Genomic DNA, 20,243 nt, shown 5'->3' with positions numbered 1-20,243 from the left:
ATTGTGGAGTCAATTCGATTTTAGCACAAAGTTCAAGGTTTTTCTTTTTTTGGCATTTTTTTATTAATGTTTTATTTGTCTTTATAATTTGGATCATGCTTTATTTCAATTCTTAAAATTTAAAAGGTTTTTCTTTTAATTCTATATGAAAATAAATGTACCAAAGTCATTTCGTAGTTTTGCAATTATAGTAGAGCAATTGGTGGCTTTATTGACTTTAGTCACATAAACTATAATAATATTGAAAGGGTTATGAAATGACTAACTTAATACGTTTACAATTTTTTTGAGATTAAAATTTAACTTTTTCAAATTTTAGGTACTAAAATGTAACCTAATTCAATTTTTTTTTTTTTTTTTTTTTGCTTTTCTTTCTTAATTATATAAGTCAAAATTTTCACTAGAATGACCTTATCCTCTCTAAGAGTTATGGAAAAAAACAAATAAACAAATAAACAAACAAACAAATGCATTGAACTTCTTACTTCTCTTAAATTGCCTAATTAAGTTGTTTAAAATGAAATTGTCATCAATACCATAATGACATATTAGGATTGTTATCACTTTACCTTTTTTTTTTTTTTTTTTTGAGAAAAAAGACAGTGCATTGCATTAAGGGAGGCCGTTAAAATTGGCTTATAGTACAGAGAGAACATCTGGTGGTACATCTTCCATCAAGATTTAATCATGAGAAATAGATATTACTCGCCTCGCTAAAGAGTGAGTTACAGTATTACATTGTCAATGTACATGGAAATAATGTATTTCTGAAAAACAAGAGGCAAGATACTGTTGTCTTTTACTATGTGACTGAAGGGGTATAAAGAGTGAGAGTTGTTTCTTCTTTGCTTGCTCTTGGTGTTGTGTCTTCCTTTGTTCTTATACTCCTTTTTTATCTTGTTTGTTTGCATTCACACTTGTTGTTTTTGGAGCACGTTGATGAGTACCAGTGAGTCACCTTCCAAAATAACTCGATCAAAACCTATCTCCAGAGCTAGAACTAAAGGCCGCCTAGCTGCCATTGCTTCTACCTTAATGGTTGTGAAAGAGAGCAGAGCTCTTTTGATAAGAGAAACCATCACCTGTCTTGCTTCATTTCTAATAATCACACCCAAACCAGCGCTTTGTTCTAAGTCAAACAAAGCATCATCAAAGTTCACCTTGTACAGGGGACTATTTGAAGGTTGCCAGCTTAACCAATAGTGTAACATCTCGACCCAACTTTATAGTTAAACTATGTGTTTAAGTGGTTAATTATTATTTTAAGTCACTTCCTTTCTATAATTAATAGAAGAGTATTTAATAAACATATTATTTTATAATGCTATTAAATAAGAATTGTAAAGATTATAAATAATTGAATGGCTAATTGTATTATATATACTAAGTATGTACAAAACTATATTAAGTGGTTTAAGTTATTAGATACATAGTTGGTGTTTTAATTAGGTATATGCATGAGATGTTATAACATGGTTAAGGTTGTAAATAAGTAGTCAAGAGTAGGATATAGTGGAAATTCCACCCACACATGCAACCAAGTGAAATTCAACACATGTAAAGCCAAAGTGTCATGCATGTGTGACACATGTTTGTTGGGCTTTGTGGAGCCTAATTATGTTTGATCCGGTTGACGACCTGATCTGACTCGAATAATGTTGTGTGATTTTTAATGAGAGATTTTCTAAGGCTTAGTCTATGAAGCGGAGTCGACCCAAAAATTTTTGGCCCGTTTTGTAGCCTATTGTGAATCCTATGTGCAGGAAGTAGAAAACGCAGTTTTGGTGATTAGGGTTTGTTGTTGTTTTTTTTTTAGAGAAAGAAAAAAAACTATACTGTCGCACTCGTATTTTTTCTCTGATAATAGTGAAATTCCCGCAACTCTGTGGACGTAGGCAAATTACCAAACCACATAAATACTGTCTTGTGTATGTAATTATTTTTTCTTTGCGCATGTGTTTTCTCTATTCTTTTGTTTCTCACAGGTTGGGAATTTCGAGTAAATTCCCTACAATGTTATCCTCTTAAACCCCAAAGACCAACACTTGGCTAGCCATGCAACAAACAAGCTTCATCTCATTCTTTTTTGACTTTCGCAAAACAACTAGAACATCCAAGAAGCTCTCTCCCTCTCTATTCTCGCGGGTTCAAATAAACCAGAATTCTCACCTCACTTTGCTCTCATTTCTCTTAAGGAAAGAGCTAGAAGCTCTCTTGAGTCCATTTTTTCAAACCCACGGGTCCACACACCAAAAGAAAAATAAAGCTCCATCTCATTTCTTCTTCATACTCTCTCAAAGAAATTAGAAAACTCAAAAACTCTCTCACGCTCTCTCAAGCTCTCTACCTTTCATACTTTTGGGTCCAACAACTAAGAAAGGGAAATCCTTTCATGCAAGAGTGATTCTTGCTCTATCACTCCAAGAACCTGTGCCTAGGGTAAGGGGAAAATCTAATTCTTTTATCTATTGTCTATTTAAACTTAAGTGATGGTTATATGAATTTGTATATGGGTGTGTTGGATTCTAAAAACTGTTGATTGCCCGAATATGAATTGAGTCATTGTTTATGCTTGCATGTGCTCCTAGATGATAGACTAATATAAAATCTGTTATGGGTAAGTCTTGAAATGAGTAAAATAGCTAAATAAACTTATGGAATTGCCAATTGAGGTGCTGAATATGTAGTTGATTCAGTAATTGAAGCTTGTTGAGAGTTAGTTAATAGGTATTTCATAAACTTGTTAAGAGTTACATTTATTGGTTAACCTATTTGGTCATTATAAATCCTGTATTTTTTTAGGACAGATATGGGTAAAAAGTTTGTTGGAGATTATTATATAATATATCTAGTATGTGTGCATTAAATTTCATATGAAAATATCATCGTTTGATAATTGTTTGTGAAATTACAAGAAAATGTTGTAAAGTTGTCACTGTGACAGATTCTGTGTTTACGCATGATAAATTAAGTATTAAATTTTATACAATGAATTTGGATTCTAGGGATCCTTCCTATGAAATCTAAGACACTTGTGATTGTTGTTGATTTGGTCTCACAGCAATTGGATCAATACAAAAATAATAGTGCAATTTGTAAGTTAATTGAAATTCTGTTGGGACAGAGTTGAGTATGTTTTCTTGTATGATTTTTAGTCAATCATAGTTTTATGATTTGGCTTTGAAAATGATATGAAATCTACTAGACATCCATAGAAGTGGCTCTGTAAATTAGCATGAAAATTGGATATAAATTGATAGCCCATTTGTATTTTATAAGTAGAATATATGTTGCTGGAATAAATAGTGAACAGTAAGTGACATACCTAACTTTGAGAATTTAATTCTAAAGTTAGGGTGAATGTTTTGAACTATAAATTAATATGCTCATCATTTGGTATGTCTGAATTATAGATAAATTTTGTATACCTTGGTTCAAGGTTTAGTACTCAAATGAGGGGTTCTAAACCATTTTATTGCTTTTTTCATGTTGATATCTTGTTCAGCAACGTGTTGTATGTTTCCATGTGAGTGTATATGGTTACATGACCATGTTTAAATGATTTTATGTTTATGCATGCATTATTGTCCTAATCCCAAAGCACCATTTGAAATAAAGTTAGCTCTTCTAGAGATATGATATAAATATGAGAATGTTGGTTTTTCTTTAGTTTGGTACATCATTTGTTGATGTGTGCATAATATGTTTGTGGGAACCTTGTTGAGGTGAGATTGGGATTTCCTTAATTTTAAGATATAGGCTTTGAGATGAATGTGTAATAAGGAATAATTAATAGTAATAAGTTTTGATATTTGATTTAGGTGTTACCAACCCCCAGGTCTGAACTCCTTTGACTTTAGGCTCTTGGTTCTTCTGCTTTCAGATAAAGGATAAGTTATATGGGTATTTGATAAATCATGAGGTTATTTTAAAGTGTATTATGCATTAAAATTTTTTTGATTAGAGATATGACATATAATCATGTTTTAGACAAAGATATGTTCATGAGTTTTCGAAACCTTATGTATATGATTTAAGTATATTGATGATATTACTTATATCATGAATATAATGTTTAAGAATGAAGTGGATATGCTACTGTTATGAAATATTTATGTAAAAGCATAGTTATCTGAAAAATATAGTTTTCGGTTATTCCATTATTATAACCTGAACTCAGCCAGTAGGGGTTATAGTACTGGTATTTCCATGGAGATTCTAATTGGTTATTATAAGTGGTGAGGACTCTGCTGTACCCGCTTTCGTTGAGAACGGCTAACTTGTGAAGGATGCTAATCGACCCCCATGGTTAATGATAAGATCACACCGAAAGGGGTGATACTTTCTGATATGATCCTGGGATTACCTAGCATTGTGGAGAATGTTGGATGCTTGACACTATGTGCTAGAAGCCTTTCAAAATTATGACAGACTTACAATTGGACTGATTAATATGTATCATGAATGAGCTATTAAGCTATTTGGAAATTATAAGGAAAAGTTGGTTCTTTAAAGATAAAAGTTTCTGAAGTTCTGTTATGCTTTAAAGATAAAGCTTCTGATGGAAGCTTATGTTAAAAAGTTATCAGATATCTGTTCTTTAAGAAACGTTAAGTTTTGTGACAATGAAAGTTATAATATTTTATGAGAATAAATTTATAAAGAAAAATATTCTTATTTGTCAAGATGTTTCTAATTTAAGATAAAGTTACCAATTATCTAATTTAAGTCAAAATGATTATTTTGTAATAAGACTATATATATATATATATATATGATTTTAAACAATCAGTATTATATTTGGTGACTTTGTAAGAAATAGAAGAAATTCAGTCTGAAAAGGTTTTGGTAATATTATTCTGATAAGAAAAAGGAGGACAATTATTTTCATATGAAAAACGTATAAGTTATTATTATGAATAATATAAAATACTATGCATGAAAAGATGTTCTCATATCTAAATATTCATAAAATGAAATAATTTGATTTACATATATTCTTATTAAATTCTCGTGTAGCTTACTCTTACTGAGCTGTGTAGCTTACCCTTTCCACTCTTTCAGTTAGCAGGTTTTATTTTGGAGCAGAGGGAGCCTTAGCTGAGTTTTGGAAGGAGCTGGTTTTAGTTTTAAAAGCATAGATCCCAATTAGCAATTTGATGTTTAGCTTTGTAGTATTGTGTATTTTAGGATCTTCTGATTGGAGTTGTATATTTTAGTATAATTAGAGATGTATTATGTGAAATTTATAATTTGAATAACTGGTGGATTGTGTTATCTCTTGAAGTACAATGTAGATGCTCTGAATATTAAGTGAAAAGTTATATCAAGAAGTAAAGAAACAGTGGGTTCCAGTTAATTCAACTGGTAAAATATCTGATGGTTGTATAAGAGATCTGGGGTTCAATCCCTACCTATACCAAAAACTTATTGGTGACTTGGTCTGATAATAAAGAGTTATCATTAAGAGTGGATGCCATAAGTTGAAACTCTTTCTAAAAAAAAAAGTAAAGAAACAAAAAAAAAAAAAGAAAGAAAGAAAGAATGAGGGAAGATTTATGTTTATTAGAGTTTAGTTGGTTCTTGTTAATATTAGGTTTTAGCTTGATATCAGCATGTCGGTCATGGTTGCAATTCGGGTATCAGGTTTGGGACGTGACAAATAGTATGGTTTTTCTTGTTTGAAATTTAAAAAAAAATAAAGGGACCAACCTCGAGTTCAAACCTAAGCTCTCACCTATAAAAAAGGGTATTTTAATTGAAAAAGGGTTCAATATTTTACCTTCGGTAGTTTTCTTAGATAACTTGTTTTATATTGGTTATTGCACAACAAGAGACAAACTTTAGGTTACTGGGTGGGTGACAAACACATTTTCATTCAGTAACTTAGTCATGCATTTTCTTAGTAATCATTTCTTCTCTATTTTCTCGTTTAGAATGTAATTAGGAAACAAAGTTGTGTAATTACTTTCTTGTAATGTATCTAGTAGACTAGTACCAAAGTATTGTAATCTATTCCAGTTTGACATTTTGTGTAAGGTTTTTCCTTAATTTTTTTTTTCAGGTAATTAAATCAAAAGGAACTCCATTTTAAACTAGAAACTAGAAAGGAGAATTTGAAGCATTCCTATAAGAGTTTGAATCTGGTAAGGATGGAGTGGAAAACCCATATTTTACACCATCCAATAAGATATTGTTACATCAGTTTTTTACTTAAAATTTAATACATCCAACTACACCTAATAAAATCTCAATAAACTCTCAATTCAGTTGAATTTATATATGGATATTAAAATTGATTGGGTATAGTTGTGCTTATTCTTAAATATGTGATTAGATGATGTGACATATTGGAATTGGAAGTGTAAAATATGAGTTTATTGTATGTCCTTACAGAAATTAATCTCTTCTCTTAAAGTCACAGTTCTCACACGTAGTTAACTCACTGGTCACATAGGTCATTTTTTTTAAATATATTTTATGAATGGAATAAATATATTCCTTTTGTTATGTTTTCTTTTTTTAATTATCCAATATAGAGGTACTCTGTGTCTCTCAAAAATCTTTTTTTTTTTTTTTTTTGAGGGTTGTCTCTCAAAACTCTTAATTCTTCAAATGGAAAAAAAAGGCATCTTAGACAACCACCACAAATCTCCCTTTATCCCTCCTTTTCATTAGCTTCAAATTAAATCATATAACTTTAAAATCACATTAATTCAAACCCCCAGATCAAACTCGATAAGTTTTGTATTTAAATTGATATGATTTTTAAAGTTCGTGGTTCAACTTTAAATTAGCAAAACTATAAGGTTTAATTTATATTTTATAGCAATATTATTAAGACTCATAATTTAATTTGGAATGATTATATTTAATTTGAAATTTCCTGAAGGCCCCATTTGGTTGGGGCAATTATTGAAGGGATGGAAAATGTGGGAGGGGGAATAGTTTTTTTGAGTGGTTTGGTTAGAGGAGAAAATAGGAGAGATTTTGGCAGGACTCGGGTATTCTCTCAGTAGGCCCAAAAAAATGTAATCCCTCCAGTTTGACTAAGGTAATTTTGTTGGAAGTTACTTAAGCAAATTGTAATTACAATTATGTCCCTCTCATTATAACGTTAACTACCCCATCTTATCATCTTCTATCATTTTCAAACACATCTCTATCTCTTTCTACTACAATGTCCTTGTCCAGTTTTTTTTTTTAATTAAAAAAAACATTGGAAACAATTTCGTAGTGTTTATATTGAAAAAAAAAACTAATTATTATATATAAAAATAATAATTTAACATAAATATAATATAATATAATGTGTAATGTGTTAAATTTTATAAATTAATTTTAATTGATAATAAATAATAAATTTTTATTTAATGATTAACAAAATTACTTCTCATATATATGAATAAAGACATAAGAGTAAATTTATAAAAACTACATTTTTTATTATCTCACTTTTCCTCCTCAACCAAACAAATAAGTTTTTCATCTCTCAACTTTTCATCCTCCCAACCAAACATATATAGGAGGAAACACTAAATCTTTTCCATTCCTACCATTTTCTATTTAGATATCCCAAATTTTCCATTTCCAACCAAACAAAGTGTAAAATATAGGGTTTAAAATGTAATGTATCCAAAATTTATGATCTTCTTATTTGGACAATGTTTTCTCAAATTTTGAATACTACAAATTGTCACAAAAATTACGAAACTAGTTTCATGGCTTACTTTTTCTCCTATTCCCCTTGGGTTAGGTTCTCTTATGATATGTGTGGTTGGGGTCAAAACAGGGATGATGGAAAAGAAGGAGAGGAAAATAGGATGAAAAATGAAATTTTCTTTTATTTGGTTCAGGAGAGAAAACAAGAGAGACAAAAAATGGGGTGTAAAATAATCCATCCAGGCCCACATTATTTTGTCCTCCCAATTTGGGAGGAAAACTAAGGAGAAAAGATGATGTGGGTAATAAATTACACAAATATCCTTACTTTTATTACACTCACCTACTCCTCTCACTTTCCCACTACACCTATGACCTGATTAACTTTTTGCCTCTTCATCCTTATCTCTTTCTTAGCATCTTCACAGCATAGCAACGTGAATTCTTAGCATCTTCACAGCATAGCAACGTGAACTCCAGGTTCTCTTCTCTCTTCTTCTTCTTCTTCTTCTTCTTCTTCTTCTTTTTTTTTTTTTTTTTTTTTTTTTTTTTTTTTTTTTGGCCTTGTCCTCATTATATTCCTCATTCTATTTTTTTTTTTTTGGAAAATATCTTCACAATTTACGCAAAAATGGTCATGTGGATAAAGTTTTTTTTTTTTTGAAAATTTCTTCCTAGTTAATGCATAATCAATTTTTGTTGCTCACAAATTTTAATTTATATATAATAATAAAGAAAAGTAATATAAATGTACATGTATTTGTGTTAATTTTTATATCATTTAATGAGTGTAAATATATCTATTTCTTATATATTATATAACAAGAACATAATAGTTAATTTATATAAACTACATTTTCCATCCTCCCTTTTTTCTCTATAAACAAATAAAAAAGTTTTCCACCCTCCCACTTTTCCACCCCTCCAACCAAACACATATGAGAAAAAAACCAAATCTTTTCTATCCTCCCACTTTTCCACTCCTCCAACCAAATGGACCCTTAAAGCACTCGCATCAATGTTTGTATAATAGAAAAGAGTGTCACATTTTAGTCAATTAAGTCCAAAATTCACCCACATCAATTTATGCAAAATTGTGTAAATATACATGGTTACTACAATAGTTATATAAATTTATATTGACATTATTCATTTTATATTTAGTTTTTTATTCTTTATTTACATAGGATGAAGGAAGAAAGTTGATGAGAGTTATTGTGTGCAAATAAAGAAACAAATTTTTTTTTTTAAAAATTGACATTTTAATGAAATATAGTATAAAATATATAATATGATTTAAGGTATTTTGAAAAGTGAGTCAGTAAAAATATAAAAAAGTTCCTATAAAATAGACAAAAAAGAAAAAAAAGATAATTTACGCAAGACGATGTGAATGCTTTTTTTCCTCAATAATATTTACTCAAAAAATTGAATCGCACAAGGGTCATAATCAATAATTTCAAATTAGATAATTGAGATAGTATAGTTGTAGTATCAGTATTTTAATGACCACTCCTAGAGGGGTCCACGGGGTCCCAAATAATCTCAATCCCAATTTATTGGTTATGAACCAATGAATTGGAATGGTCTATCATGGAGCCACGATTACATATAGAAAAATTTCACAACACATATTATACATGGTTACTACAATAGCTATGTAAATTTACATTGACATTATTCATTTTATATTTAGTTTTTTATTCTTTATTTACATAGGATGAAGGAAGAAAGTTGATGAGAGTTATTGTGTGCAAATAAAGAAACAATTTAAAAAAAGAAATTGACATTTTAATGAAATATAGTACAAAATATATAATATGATTTAAGGTATTTTGAAAAGTGAGTCAGTAAAAAAATAAAAAAGTTCCTATAAAATAGACAAAAAAGAAAAAAGATAATTTACACAAGATGATGTGAATGCTCTTTTTCCTCAATAATATTTACTCAAACAATTGAATTACACAAGGGTCATAATCAATCATTTCAAATTAGATAATTGAGATAAAATAGTTGTAGTACCAGTATAATAATGACCACTCCTAGAGGGGTCCATTGGGTCCCAAATAATCTCAATCCCAATTTATTGGTTTTGAACCAATGAATTGGAATGGTCTACCATGGAGCCATGATTACACATAGAAAAATTTCACAACACATATTATACATGGTTACTACAATAGTTATGTAAATTTACATTGACATTATTCATTTTATATTTAGTTTTTTATTCTTTATTTACATAGGATGAAGGAAGAAAGTTGATGAGAGTTATTGTGTGCAAATAAAGAAACAATTTAAAAAAAAAATTGACATTTTAAATAAATATAGTATAAAATATATAATATGATTTAAGGTATTTTGAAAGTGAGTCAGTAAAAAAATAAAAAATTTCCTATAAAATAGACAAAAAAGAAAAAAAGATAATTTACACAAGATGATGTGAATGCTCTTTTTCCTCAATAATATTTACTCAAACAATTGAATCGCATAAGGGTCATAATCAATCATTTCAAATTAGATAATTGAGATAGTATAGTTGTAGTACCAGTATTTTAATGACCACTCCTAGAGGAGTCCACTGGGTCCCAAATAATCTCAATCCCAATTTATTGGTTATGAACCAATGAATTGGAATGGTCTATCATGGAGCCACGATTACACGTAGAAAAATTTCACAACACATATTATACATGGTTACTACAATAGCTATGTAAATTTACATTGACTTTATTCATTTTATATTTAGTTTTTTATTCTTTATTTACATAGGATGAAGGAAGAAAGTTGATGAGAGTTATTGTGTGCAAATAAAGAAACAATTTTTTTTAAAAAAATTGATTTTAATGAAATATAGTATAAAATATATAATATGATTTAAGGTATTTTGAAAGTGAGTCAGTAAAAATATAAAAAAGTTCCTATAAAATAGACAAAAAAGAAAAAAGATAATTTATGCAAGATGATGTGAATGCTCTTTTTCCTCAATAATATTTACTCAAACAATTGAATCGCACAAGGGTCATAATCAATCATTTCAAATTAGATAATTGAGATAATATAGTTGTAGTACCAGTATAATAATGACCACTCCTAGAGGGGTCCATTGGGTCCCAAATAATCTCAATCCCGATTTATTGGTCTTGAACCAATGAATTGGAATGGTCTACCATGGAGCCACGATTACACATAGAAAAATTTCACAACACATATTATACATGGTTACTACAATAGTTATGTAAATTTACATTGACATTATTCATTTTATATTTAGTTTTTTATTCTTTATTTACATAGGATGAAGGAAGAAAGTTGATGAGAGTTATTGTGTGCAAATAAAGAAACAATTTAAAAAAAAAATTGACATTTTAATGAAATATAGTATAAAATATATAATATGATTTAAGGTATTTTGAAAGTGAGTCAGTAAAAAAATAAAAAAGTTCCTATAAAATAGACAAAAAAGAAAAAAAGATAATTTACACAAGATGATGTGAATGCTCTTTTTCCTCAATAATATTTACTCAAACAATTGAATCGCATAAGGGTCATAATCAATCATTTCAAATTAGATTATTGAGATAGTATAGTTGTAGTACCAGTATTTTAATGACCACTCCTAGAGGAGTCCACTGGGTCCCAAATAATCTCAATCCCAATTTATTGGTTATGAACCAATGAATTGGAATGGTCTATCATGGAGCCACGATTACACGTAGAAAAATTTCACAACACATATTATACATGGTTACTACAATAGCTATGTAAATTTACATTGACTTTATTCATTTTATATTTAGTTTTTTATTCTTTATTTACATAGGATGAAGGAAGAAAGTTGATGAGAGTTATTGTGTGCAAATAAAGAAACAATTTTTTTAAAAAAATTGATTTTAATGAAATATAGTATAAAATATATAATATGATTTAAGGTATTTTGAAAGTGAGTCAGTAAAAATATAAAAAAGTTCCTATAAAATAGACAAAAAAGAAAAAAGATAATTTATGCAAGATGATGTGAATGCTCTTTTTCCTCAATAATATTTACTCAAACAATTGAATCGCACAAGGGTCATAATCAATCATTTCAAATTAGATAATTGAGATAGTATAGTTGTAGTACCACTATTTTAATGACCACTCCTAGAGGGGTTCATTGGGTCCCAAAAAATCTCAATTATGAACCAATGAATTGGAATGGTCTATCATGGAGCCATGATTACACATAGAAAAATTTCACAACACATATTATAATTAGTGAATAATAAAAGTGATCAATCATAAATCTATATAAAAGTGATGTTTTATTAATCACAACTTATTCTTTTCACATGCCATTGGCCTCAGTAGCCTATTGGCATCCAGGTACCCTTGTGACCTATTGCTTGAGTGTTCTAGCCCCCGCAATCACCTAGCAAAAAAAAAAAAAAAAACTTATTCTTTTCACACAACTTTTTATATGCAGCCTTGATTGTGGCGGTGTGTGTTTTGTATGATGGATGTAGATCTCCATTCTCATCAGAAGCGACGAGGAAGAATTAAAATGCTAGCCCATATCATGATAAGTTTATGTCGATGTGCATGTTTGAGAAGGTGGTAGGCTTGCTTGGGTGCAATCATGGAGGATCATGAAAGCTCGGGTATAATTATTCAACATTAACTCCTCTTAATTGAAAACTTTTGGCTTTGAGAAGAGATGTGTCCGATTTATGTTTAAGCAACTTAAAGATGGTAGATGAAGAAATCAATAGCCCAACCCGAATTGAGAAGGATGTTTTGAATTTTTCCTTTAGGGCTGCTGATAGTCAACCCAACTAGGCACTCTATTGTAATGCTTTTTGTCTTCAAGGGCCCCAAATTCAAGTATAAATTGATTGTCATAACTTATAAGGAATTTGAATCCTGCACGTCTTCCTTAAAACATAAAACATGAGGTATCATTTAAATTATTAAGGCATTTAATTGTATATTTCTTATTTTGAATAAAAATAAAAAGGAAAAACGAATGAAAGAACGAAAGAAAGAAAAATAAAATAATAAAGAATAAATTGAATAATGCACATGATCAAATCTAGTTGTGACATGTGAAGCACTAAATCAAATAGTACTAAGCTATGATCTCTCAGAGCAGTGAGCTATTCATTATTTCTTCGATGAGATCAGCAGCAAGACACAAATTCCGGCTTCGGCGAGACCATAATGGCTGATCTGGTTTGATCGACTCTCTCTCTCTCTCTCAAAACCTAACCCTAGGTTTCTCTCTCCTCTACCATCGGGTTCATGGATTAGCTTTGGTATTTTGAAGTCCATGTGAGTTTCATATAATTGTTTTGTTAGTATTTGTGAGAGTGTCTTTTTCGGGATACTCAGGCCCAAGGATCCCGAGCCTGAATGAAAAAGAAAGGATTTGGTGGACTGGGCCTTGACTCACCGCAGCTAAATGGCTGTTTAAGAATCAAGTGAATGCAGAGAATACTCCTGACAACATACAGAAAAAATGACAAACAAGGATATCGAGGAGTGCCAAAAATTAACAACGTAAGTTCAGAAAGAAAGAAAAGCAGGATTAGCAAGACGATAAAAAGAAAGTACTATGGGGATCCTGGGAATTATGAAACAGTATTTCATTAAGGCATTATCTGTTTGATTACAGAAAGCTCACTAGGACGTGATACAAGGTCCAATTGAGCTCAAAAATTGCAGCCTTGAATGGCTATTTTAGCCTTCAAAACTTGCGAAGTTTGATTCTCGTTGAATCCGAGTATGTACCATAGTTGCTTTTACAGGATATTGGGAAGCAGTATTTGTTTTTCCTTTAGTATTTTCTTTCTGCACAGATTTTCTGATAGTTTTTTCCTAGAGAATTTCTTCTTTCTTATGTTTCTTTCTTTTTTTCTCGCTCCTTTCTTCACAACCCATCCCCTCCTTTTATAATGGAGTTTTCTGGGCGTCCCGGGGAACCATTGGTTCCCCTGTTTTGCTTTCCTGCGAACAGAGCACGTCTTGTCCCTGTTGTCTTGGTATGTCCCTTTTCCGCTTCTTCTTATTCTTTCCTTCTCTCAGTTCTGATTCTTTTGAAAGCTTCTTGTTGGCTATCTTCTTTGGGAGTGCTGAGGTATGCCCTTCTCGGCATCCCCACTTCTGGTGCCTTCAGCTTTTCCTTTTCTTTCCTATTTGGGCGGAATCCCATCCTGCCCTTTTTAAAGATCGTTTGTTGTCATCCTTCTTCCCTGTCTTGGTTCCCCGAGGACTCTTTTGTCTGTGCCGTGAGAAGTCGCTCGCGTTTTTTGTTTTTCTTGTTTTTCTTTTCTCTGTCTTCTTTCTATCGAGCTGTCCCGATCTTCCTTCTTCTTTGTGCCTGAAAGGATCCGCGTCTATTGATGGTGCCTGAGGATCCTTGCTTCTTATATTTTACCGTGATCTTTTTTGGATGCTTTTCTTTTCTAGGCTTCGGGATCCTCTGGACCTTTCGTATAATCCCTTTGGACTTGGCTTGGTTTTTCCTTCTGGGCTTAACTCATTCTTTTTGGGCTTAGCTTATTCTTTCTTGGGCTTATTTTACTATGATTTTTTTAGACCTCAACATTTAGCCCCCCGAGCTCGTGGGTTGCCTGAAGCCCACGCGTGAGTGATTTAGGTTTCCTAAGATTTTCGTGGGATCCCAGCTCGCTTCTGCTGCTTTTGGTCGCCTCCTTTTTTGTGTGTTGTGTTCTCTTATAATTATTACTTTTCGCAGCTTCCTCTTTACACGGGACGTGGCAGTTGAGTATTTGAGGTAAAACTCTCCTACCCACTTATCTCGTTTCCCATTGCTTCTCATTAATAACTGCTGATTAATCTCCTCTTCAAATTAAATTTTTTGCAACTGGCGCGTCTTTTCATAAACTGTTTTTCCCAACTGCTACTTGCGCCTTTATTGTAGCCGTTTCATCTTATCATTTTGCTTCTCTGAACTTTTTTCATTCCCTGAGTTTTTCTTCTTCTCTGTTACTCTGGTCTTCCCTTTTTCGCACTTTCAATCTCCTTTCTTCTCATTGTACGTGTTGTTCCGATGGCTTCCTCTTCTTCCCGAAAGAGGAGAGAGCGTACTCCCAGTCCTTCTGAGGGTGAAGGTTCTTCTGGTTCTGCTCCGAGCGATTCTCACGAGGTTGCCGAACGTCCGGCCTTCCCTTTACAGGATCCTTGGTATTCTCTCAGTTTATTTTTTCCTCATATATCTCATGGTGAGGCTCCTCCATCCCCTCACGTTTGGCTATTTTCTGGCCAAGCGGGTTTCGCTGGTTCCGCCCAGGTTCCCGACCCTAGAGAGATTTTCGATCTCCAGATCAGACAAGGAATCCGAGAGGCGGTTCCTATTTTCTTTGATTTTGTTCCGGGAAAGATTCAGGGTTGGCCTATATGGGTAGACAAGGAACTGTCTGATGCTGAGTTTGTGGGTCGTTTGGAGCGCGCTGGCATCCTAAAGGCAGTGGCTATTTCCAGAAACCTTGAGGGTTTCAGAGACGCCAAAGGGCTCAGGCATCTGGTACGTCGTTGGTGTCCTTCCCTTCATACTTTTTTCTTTTCTACTGGTGAATTGACGATCACCTTGGAGGATGTGGTTAATAACTTCCTCCTCCCGGTGTTTGGTGAAGAAAATCCCTTTGATATTGATCTTTCTGGTGAGGATCTCGTGGTAGAAGAGAAATTATTTGGTCATTTTGGTGGTCGCTCCGCCTCTCCTGGTGGTAAGCCGGCTAGGATGGGGAGATGGGTGATGACCCTCTCTCGTGAAAAGGATAAGGAAGTGAGGTGGGCCGGTTTCCTGGCCTTTTGGCTTAGTAAATTTTTGTTTAGTGAGTTCCTTGGGTACGGAGTTAAGTCTTCGTTTTTTCCGTTGGCAATCAAGTTGGCTCGAGGTACCCAATATCCTTTGGCCCCTCTGTTTTTGGGTCATGTTTATTCTCAACTGGACCAGCTTCATGGAGATGAGGCTGAGGGTGACTCTTGCTATGTGATCACTTCATCTCTTCACTGTGCCATTCTTCAGATTTTCATGTGGGACCGTTCTGCAGCTACTTTGGCTAAGTGTAGAAATTTGAAGTTCGTGAAGGACAAGTTCCAAGGATCCCCCGACATAGTGAAGGGTCTTTGTGGCAATTCTACTGATGCCTTTCCCATTATTTTTCGTTGGATTAGCTTGAAAGGTGGTGGCCTCAATCTTGTGGAGTTGTTTGACCAAGCAGGGAGCTTATATTGGAGATCCCCTCGTGAGTTTGGTCCTGGCTTTGCGTGTGATTCTGTGTTGTCTTCTTTTTTATCTTCAACAGGTAATACCTTTGATTTGCGCCGCGGTGATGAGGGCAGTCTGGCTTATCTTGCCTGCATTAGCCCTTCCTGGCTTCCTGTGCCTTCTTCAAGTGGCCCAAAATATACTCATTATTCAGCACACCGGGTGCTTCGACAGTTTGGTTTTGATCAGGACATTCCGCCAGTTTTTAAGGATGTGGTGCCATCCCTTCCTTCCTTGGATCCTTTCTTGAGGCTGCAGGCCTTTTCTTATTGGTCACGGAGGAGCCCCCAGTTTGTAGTGCCTAACTCCCAGAGAGGAGTCTTTGCTTCCAGTGGATATACTAGTTATTGGAGAAGAGTACAAAAATCTTTTGTTGACTATGTTGGCACTGGTACAGTTCGGGAAGTCCCGAATTCTAGCATTGTTTCTGCTCCGACAGCCAATAGACGTTTATCCCTTCCTACTGCTGGGATTGTTTCTGCTGCTGCAAGCAGTAAGACTGGGTTTGCAGAGTGGCATGCCTCCAGGGGAGGTTGGGTGGCTTATGGACAGGATTTTCTTGAGGCTTGGCTGGGTGATAGTCTCATCATTGGTGCTTCCTCTGGGGTGCCCATCAAAAAGGGTGCAACAGAGACAATTAGTGCTGCTACTGCTAAAGGTAAGGATGTCAAGTCGAAGAAAATGAAAGCTGCTGATGTTGGTGAAAGTACAGGGGGTGTGGAGATAGGCTCTGAGGCGAAAAGAAGGAAAACGGGGAAATCTCAAGCACACTTGGCATCACAGGAAGGCAAGGATGTCAGGGAACCTTTAGTTTCAAGGACCCGGAAGAAGACCAAGGTAGAGTCTTCTTTTCCCCAGGTTCCTGTGACTGCTTCAGTCCATGGTTCTTTAGGATCCTCTGGTTTGGTATCCCAGCCTCCTTTAGGACCCTCTGGGCGTACTCGTAGTAAGCAAAAGACTTCCAGAGAATCTGTAGAGAGAGAGAGAAGGGCAAGACTTCTTTCCTTCTTCTCTCTTTTTTTTTTCTTGTTGCACTCACTTTCTATTTTGCTGACGAGTGGTGATTTCCTTTGCAGTCCAAGCACAAGTCTGATTACAAGAAGGGTAAGAGCCAATCTTCTGGAGACGACGTGGTACGTGTGTTCCCCCTTCTTCTGTTCTTTCCCTTTTGTTCTGACATTGTGTTGTTAGCATTCCCTGCTGTTGTGTTTTTTTTCTTTTTTTTTTTACTTAGTATTGCCTTCTCCGCTTCTTCTTCCTTTAGGTGGAGGTATCCCCTCCTGTGACTGGCAAGGCTCTGGGGGAGGAAACTGTCACAGCTCTTTCTGTCGTTTTTCCTGTTATGGGGGAGAAGCCCCCTACTGATGATCCCGCTGAGGAAACCGGGCAACCGATGCAAGGTTCCCAGGATTCTCAGGATCCCAAAGCTTCTAGGATCCCATCATCTCAAAGTCCCCATCTTGAACGCACTCCTAGTCCTATCAGGACTATGTTTCCTCAATCCTTGTCAGATAAAGGTGCTTTGGGAGACACTCCTCTATCCAAACAAACAGGTAAACCTTGTTTCCTTGAAATAGCCTTATATTTTTTACTTTCTTTTCCAGTTTTTCTTGAATTCCTTTTTTTTTCCTTTAGGTCAAACCAGTGAGAAATCTGCTCCCAGTGTTGCCTCTTCTTTAGAATCAGAGAGCTCAGAAGGTGAGTGCAAGCTGCTCCCATCGTGTTTCCTTTTTCTTTCCCCCCCCTTCTTTTTTTTATTTTTTATTTTTTATTTTTTTATATATATGGCGAAGCCCCCTGCATCTATCCCTTCCTTTAGCCACTTTGCCATTGGTCCTTCACCTTTTCTTCAACTTGCTTTATGTTCCTTCCCAGAATCTTCGGGGAAGTCAGGAGATCAGGAAGAAGAGGTTCTGCCTCAAGAAACTGGAACCGGTTTGTTCTTCTAAATCTGTTCTTCCTTTTCTTTTTCTTCTTTCTTCCTTTTTTTTTGAATACTGATACAGGCTTTGCAGGTTCTGAGCCTGTTATCCCTGAAGGAATTGTGAGACCTGTTGAAGTTGCTGACCTTCATCCAGAGCAAAAGGCTGCAAGTCCTCCGGTCTCTGCAAGTGGTGACACGGCGATGGGGGATGCCTCGAAGATGGCTGCCTCAGATCTTGATTCAAAGCTTTCCTCTTTCCTGGCTCGCTTTGATCTTTTGGAATTCAACAGTCTTCCTGCCAGCCATTTTCATGTTTTTGGGTCTTCTTATGGCAGCTTCCTGCGCTTCTCTGTTCCTGTGGAAGGCTTGCCGCTGCTAGAGAGCCTGCTCAAGAGTCACGGGGATTTTACCAGCGGCTTCAGGGGAGGCGTTTTTCTAGGCAATATTTTGATGGAGTTGCTGTGTGCTGTGTTGATTTCCCTAAGGAATTCCTCTGTAGATTCGTTGTCTGAAGAAAAGCTTCTGGAGTGGAGAGGGGTGGTGCAGGACCTTCTAGAGGCCAAGTTTAATTTGTCTTTTCTGCTGGATCACTTGCGTCTGCTGGCTCATATGCTGTTTTAAAGGCAATCATTCAAGAGTATAGACACTGAGATAGCTGTTGCTGAGGAAGCTTTGGCTCATGCTCACAAAGTTTTACAAGATTTGAAAGTCAAGCGGCAGAGGATCCTTTCTACTTTGGCTGTTCCTGCTATTTCTCCAGATGCCTCTCTGTTGGCCGGCCTCATTCCTTAGCTTTTTTTTTTTACATGAACAATTTGGGGTTGTATAAGTTTTTTTTTGAACATTGCTCTGCTCTTTGATTTCTCTTTTGTGTTTCAAAACTGCTTCTTATTTCTTAGTATGTGAATCTGCCTTTTTCCTTGGATATATATTGTCTTTACTTTCTCGTGACTCTTTTCTTTCCTGAGTCCTGGACCATGGTTCCCACAGGCTTCACTGTAAGTTCTGGTCCAGGTACCTGGTGATTTATTGTGCAAGTACTGAACTGGGTACACTAGTATCCTTCTCTATGTATGTTTTTTTTTTTTGAGATACGGTCCCAGTTCATGAACTTTGACAGGTTCCCCTTTTGCCAAGTGCTAGGCTAGGTATCCTAGATATTTTACTTTTATTCTGTGATCCTAGACCTATGCACTTGGGACTGTTTGTGGGATATCTGAAATTATTTGTGAGGTGGATCCTGGGCCATATGTAAAAGGGTGTTACATATTCTCCCCCTTTTTTTTGACTCAGGTATCCTTCCTTAAATTTATCCACATTTGGTCTTTGCAGTATTTAAAGAAAAACTTAAATGTTGAAGAAACAAGAATTTCATTAAAACATGGTCATTTTTTTTTTTAAGGAACATAGAAAAAGTCTTTTGGTGCAGCATTGACCACAAAGTGTCAATTTATCACATGTTCTTGAACAAAATTATCTTAGACCAGAATTCTTGATAAAGGCTGAAAAATAAAAAGACAAAAATAAAAAAGGAACTTAGCAGATAGTGAAGCTGGTGAAAGGACCCTGAGGTACTGGGGATCCCCTTGTCCTTATGCATAGTATTGCTTCAGCCATTTCCCGTTTATGGGCTCTGTCAGGACTGTTCCATCTTCTTTGGCCAGGTAATAATATCCACTTTCATGAGCTGCACTGATGATGTAGGGTCCTTCCCATTTTGGGGTGAACTTGGAAGGCCCTGGCAGGTTCCTCCTCACGTGCTCCGCCATCCTTAGCACTAATTGCCCTTTGGTGAACACTCTTGGGCGTACTGCTTATGCATATGCTCTGGTCATTCTTTGCTGGTATCTTTGGCTCCTTTTCTTGGCCAGTTCTCTTTCTTCTTCTACTCCTTCTAGATCTACTAGCCTCTTTTCATTGCCTGAGTCCTCACTTTCTCCCTGATTTTCCTCGAGAACTACCCTTGGTGTAGGAATGATTAACTCCATAGGGCTGATGGCTTCTGTTCCATAAACCAGGGAGAATGGGGAGAATCCTGTGGTTGTCTTTACAGAGCTCCTACATGCCCAAAGCACATCTGCCAGATGGTCACTCCATTTTCCTCCATACTCATGCTTCATTTTCTTAAGGATTTTTAATATTACCCTATTAGTAGCTTCAGCTTGGCCGTTTCCTTGTGGGTAGTATGGGGTAGATCTTCCATGCTTGATGTGGTATGCTTCAGTTAATCCCTTCACATCTTTGTTTATGAATGGGGTTCCATTGTCGCTGATCAATCTTCTGGGGATCCCGAATCTTGTAATGATGTGGTCTCGAATGAAATTTGCTACAACTGCTCCAGTAGCTTTTTTCAAAGGGATGGCCTCTACCCATTTTGTAAAGTAC

This window comes from Quercus robur, chromosome 8 (genome assembly GCF_932294415.1).
Source record: "Quercus robur chromosome 8, dhQueRobu3.1, whole genome shotgun sequence".
Lineage (NCBI taxonomy): Eukaryota > Viridiplantae > Streptophyta > Magnoliopsida > Fagales > Fagaceae > Quercus > Quercus robur.
This window is presented reverse-complemented; position numbering follows the sequence as displayed.